Source organism: Bidens hawaiensis, unplaced genomic scaffold (assembly GCF_021521415.1).
Source record: "Bidens hawaiensis isolate Kalapana, Puna unplaced genomic scaffold, B.hawaiensis_p1.1 tig00006392_1, whole genome shotgun sequence".
Classification (NCBI taxonomy): domain Eukaryota; kingdom Viridiplantae; phylum Streptophyta; class Magnoliopsida; order Asterales; family Asteraceae; genus Bidens; species Bidens hawaiensis.
This window is the reverse complement of record NW_027491432.1, coordinates 308473-314644: the sequence shown is the minus strand read 5'-3', so window position 1 is coordinate 314644 and position 6172 is coordinate 308473.

Genomic DNA, 6172 nt, shown 5'->3' with positions numbered 1-6172 from the left:
GAAATATTCCATACATCCGGGATCGGATTAGACTATTGATGATACGAATATCTGAAAGGATTTTATTAACGGCCAAGTTTGGAGAAAGATATGGTTACGTATGTTGGTGAATATTTAAATTGTGCAAGAGATAAGGCTACATACCGAAAACCCTTGGGAACGCCACAACGACAGAAAATTCGCCAATGATAGTGGGAATAAATTACATTGGATTTCGGGACGCGAATTCCCAAGATATATCAAAGGCATGAGGACAATTGGGTAATCGCGGATCGATTAACCCATCCTCGCATTTCATTCCAATCTATGACGTTTACCACAATGAATTCTCGCCCAAATTCCTAATGGTGAAATGGTATCTCGTCGTGGAGTACCATTTTCAATGATCTCAGATCGAAATAGTCATCCTACTCCCAATGTAATATGATGTAAATTAATGTAGTGGTGTTTTCTTTATAAGCAATGCTGTTGATATCAGACGTGTCTGTTGCATCCCGTTTACGTTTCCGCTGCGGTTACGGGGTGTTACATAGCCAATCCATGTTAACTATTACGTCAAAACTTCTTAATTTTACTGGTCGTAGTTCAATAACGAAAGGTTAATCGTTCAGAATAATAGGACAATTCCGAACAATTTAGTTAACCATTAGGGGTTTACCGTTAGCGATTCTACAGTATAGGGTTCTATAGTTTCACTAATCGGTATCTTTCCAAATGATAGGAGATTAACAGGAACTAACTTCTATCGGCGACCGAAAAAATATTACTGAAGCCTATTGATTTAAAACTACAACATACTTAATACCACCTTTGGATCATGACGTGCTTTATTGGAATTACTCACAAAAGCACGGCTCCTTGCTTGATCAGAGGTTGATGCTTGTCATGAGGTTCATCTTCCAACGACACCTTGGTTCAACTTTGGGCAATTTCTCTTGAAACGTTCTGTACTGCCACATTCATAGCAAGTACAACTGTTTGGCATAATTTGGTTTCTTTGGATGGATTGTTATTGAAGTTGTTGGGTTCGGAGTGGTTGTAGACGAATGGGTTGGGGTTGCCGGTTCACATGGCTTCAATTGGTTCTACAAATGGGGCAATACGTCCATCTTTACCACACCTGTGGCCTACTATCACTCGACATTCTTCTTCCTGCCGATAACCATATATTCCACATTTAGGGAAGGACCCTTCATGCGGTTCATGTTTTCACACCAGAACTAGTCTTAGTATAATTCTGGGTTGTAGGACATACCTACTTATTCAAAGGCCTATCTTGCACTATACCTTTATCATTTCTCTTCTTTAACACTCGACGTCTCACCTAACGTCCTTCCATTCCGCTTCCCATAGAGTCAAATATATCAATGCTGGCTTGTGACACAACCCTTCCAAAGGTTGTATATTTTACAGGATTGACTATACTCCTTATCGATGGAGTTAGTTCCCAATATAGCGCTCACTTTGCTTAGTTTCAGGAGTAATTAGCCATGTTACCAGACATGACAATTCCTTCAAACGATTAGCGTGTTCTAAGTGATCAGTACACAACATTTCTATCTTCCATAGCTCAGTTTCCAATCTCTGAACTTAATTACTCGAATAAAAGTGCTCTAGCACAAGAAGTTTAAATTCTAACCATATCGTCTGAGTCACAATTTTCTAACTATAATTTTGTACCATCATGTTCCATCACGATACAACATAATCTACCAACATATCTGTAGCATATTTCACTACACAATGTTCTAGACTCGTACCAATATCCTTAACCATTTTGATCTTTTCTATCCCCTCGCTAATCTATTCCTCCTTTTACCATCAGTAAACTATTAATAATTTCCTTAACACAACCAACAAACATATCCTTTATACCGGATCTAATTCATTACGACTACTATTCATGTTTAGTTTATAACTAATACTTGTAGTCATAATAGTATTCGGTGGGACATTATCACTCTTAGTAATACCACTAAGAATTGAAATATTCATATTCATGTGATTGCTCGATCTATAATTCTGCGATCACATTTGCATCAACACTAGCAATGATCTGTGATACGACATTCAGTATCATTATCTGCTACCTTTGAGCAATCAACTGAATCATATCAATCTCCATCCTTGGAGTTACTCTTTTTATGTCATTCTGCCGTACCATCCCGTACGCAGTAATCAATACTAATCTCACCGTATAACTCGTTACCAGCTCAATCATAACAGCAGGTACACATACACACCAAATATTATCATACATATTACACATACCAGTATCTAGTATCTATGTCCCACAAATATAATAACATATGGATTTAACCTGACGTCGGTTAACGTTTAAATATGTTTCATAACCCTTGTCACCACTGACATATAAATCTTTCTCAACAAAGATTAATGTTTAATATGCTTGATTTCAATATCCTTCTGCATGTCAGATAACCGATACATGCTCACCGTGAGCACCAAACGATTACGTACCACGGAGTTATAATATCCGTGTCTATTTGTATATCCGGCATACACGGTATACCACCTACGAACGAACAGCCAACTATGCTATAATGATTCCAACACCTCTTTGTGTATGGGTAATCATTCTATTCGAGTATACATGGGTATAGGCATCTAACGGATGTAAGGATAACATAGGGAGTTGCAAGGTTCGAGGTAATCGCGCAACCCATGTTGCCTTCAAATATTGTCAATTACTATTATGGGAAACTCTATCACTTGCTCAGTCAATGACCTCAGGCGTTCTAGGTTCGCTAAAATCGGTAATTCTCGATCTGGAGGTGGTATGTCTCATATGTTTGAGAGTGAGAAATACACATATATATTTCTATATATTATATATTTTTTTTATCTGCTCATTTATTATCAAATTTATTATTATTTTTTTTTTATTTTTTTTTTTACCTTAATGGGATAAGAATGGTTTCAGGTACAACTCCGTCCGTACGTGAGGGTCGGCGGTTCGGGTGAACATAAGGGGTTATTAGGATATACGGTACCGGTGTTGGTAAAGTAAGGGATTTATCAATTTTGGTTCGGAGTGACGGTTACTAGATATTTCTGGTTAATGTCAAACGGGAGAGCTACTTTGGTACTATCATAACTATGGCCCGATAAGTCAGACTTATCATCAACCGATGCTCTAGAAATTTCAGCATCCTCGGTACTTTTATTATTTCATCCCCCGGTTCCTTATCCTGGTCCTATTTCTCAATACATGTACCCACAAGATATGTACATACATATATATATACACCTTAGCACGCATAAATAATATTATATACTTTACACATATGTTGCCATTTTTTACCTATTAATGTACCCCGTGACTTCCCCTGAATTCCCTCGTGCAGACAAGTCTGTTATTATGTTCCGGACCATAATAACTCACTTGTCCGACCGAGTTCATCCCGTTACTCGTCACCATATATTATTAGTTGATATTCAGATCCTATAATACTTGAGCTGCTGGTTATATTTTAGGTATCTTTTAAAGACATCCTAATTCTTTATAACCAATGGCTCTGATACCAACTTCTATAACACCCCGTAACCGCAGCAGAAACGTAAACGGGATGCAACAGACACTTCTGATATCAACCACATTGTTTATAAAGAAGACTGAATACATTAATATACTTCAAATTACATTATCTCCTATTTCATTACCGTCTAGGTGATACACACATCATACAATACGATACATAATTCTATTTATTATAATGTATCCTAACATCCCGCATGCAAATCTTACACACATCAAGCACTTAGCACGTAAGCAATCACTTCATCATAATTGTACCTGAAAAGCATGTGAGAAAACGGGTCAACTACGAATAGTTGGTGAGTTTCACAATTTGAGTAAACCATGATAAAACCATATCATAATATAATATTATCGATGTAATTATGCTGAGCCCACAAGTGAAACCTCTGAATATCACACACAACCCCCGTGGCATATCCCCCGCCCACGGACCTGCCCCAAACCGCTATGTCTAACATTACATAGCAAAATAAATAACAACAAAATAGACATGTGCAACTGGCTGGGAAACATCAGCAAATCCATGCCGGACCAGTTGGGTTTGTCAGACCAATAGTACTATCCACACTCTACCGGCTTTCAGTTAATCACTCGTGTTCCGGGGCCTTAGAATGTTAGCAACTCAGACAATTACCATCTTAGTACATTTCCGTACGATTCCCGTACAATAAAATATATATAAATCCACGCAAATCCATGCGTTCAGTATGTGCTTAAACATTTCAGGAGTAACATGATTCCGCCCCGGGAAAATATTTAAAAACAATTCAGAAAAAGGGGTTCGTGAAACTCACCTTAGCACATGCAAGCAGGTAACAACAATCATTATCAGTTAACACGTCCAATCTGTAATATGATCTCTACGATCGTTACTATACAATCACTATTAATACAGCTTTAACCGTGTTAACCGGTACATCTGGGGACACTGTTAACCCAGTACTGTACCCGTTCCGGGGGCAATGTTAACCCAGAACTGTACCCGTTTCCGGGGGCAATGTTAACCCAGAACACTTCTCCGGACTCAGATTGTGATATCGTTTAGAGTTTACTAGTCAAAATTACTATTAGTCGTTTTTCCCGTTTTGCGTAGCACGGTTATCCGTTTTTACGTTTCAAAAATGAGTTTGGTCACACACGACCTGAAAAGAGTGGTTGACTGATAATTTAATTAAAGTTGTGAAATTAGAGCTCGGTTTAGACGCCCCGATTGGCCGCGGGACCCGTTTCCGTCTTTAGAGCACCGGAAACTGTTTTATTGGATAAAATTACTCAAATCATCCGAACTATTTTCAAATGATTTATTTTTACTTGTTTAACTCAATTATATGAAAATAGTTCATTTTTAGGGTTTTTATACACCGGTCAGCTCGCTTAGGCGAACTTTACCGGTTTACGCGTTTTAAGCCTTAAAAGTTTGTTTTTGCACAAATAATTATCCGTTTAATCTCGAATCTTGAAATTTTGCACAAATCACTTTTTGACAGTGGGGAATTTTATAAAAATATTTCCAGAATTAATTTTTATATTTAAAATTTATTTATCTATTTTTAAACACCATTTAAACACTAAATATGTCGTAAATACCAAACGACCTTAGAAAAATCCCAAATTTTTCCTGGATGTCCCCTGACATCCACATAGTCCCCTGTAATTTTTCCAGAACCAAAATCTCTCTTTACATGCCATTTTCACTAAAACCGAGCTAGAAAACCCTTGAACTCGTTTAACCAAAAAGCCTACTTAGACTTCTCCAACTGACCTAAAATTTTTTGTGTGACTTTTACATGATATAAAAAGCTTATCTGCAAGTTTCCAGAATTTTTCATGATATTTAACTATTTTTCACCATTTTTAGCCAAAACCGAGCAATAAATTCACCAAATATTCATCCTTTGTCCAAAAATTACCAAATATTCACAGAACTCATATTTTCATATATCTAACACCTCTGTAAAATTTCATAACCTAACTCTAAACCATCCACAATCTGTCCAAAAATCCAATACCGAACATAAACCGAATATACCTTTTGTTTTCCGCCACTACAAGATACAAACTCGTCTTTCCGCTTTATCTACCACTAAACACAGATCCTACAATCAACATACCACAATACCAAGCAAGTTACACTCACGATCAAGCCTCTTACACTATAGTTTTGGTTATTGTTTCAAAACTAAAGTTTAAACCGTAAAAATTCGTTTTTGGTTCGTTTAACTATTTTCTTGGACCAAGATCCCTTGTATAACCCATATACATCACTTGATCATGCAAGAATCGGTTTTCATCTTTGAAACCTCATTTTCTTGCAAATAAACTCAAGAAACGAAGATGAACACGTAAATAACTCGATCTTTACCTCGTTATTATTGCTACATATCTCGGTTTTTAGTTCAATATTTGGAGAGAGTTGAAGATCTTGCACTAGTTGGTTTAGAAAAAAGAAATGATAAGGCTGGGGGTAACACCCCTAGCCGATCGAAACTTCAAGGGGGTGGGGTGGGACCCACCTCTCCATTCTTAGCCACATGTTTGGATTTCAGGAATCCAGATAATGTTTTGGATAATCTGGTTCAGTTCATTTTTCGGTTAAATGTTTAATTCGGC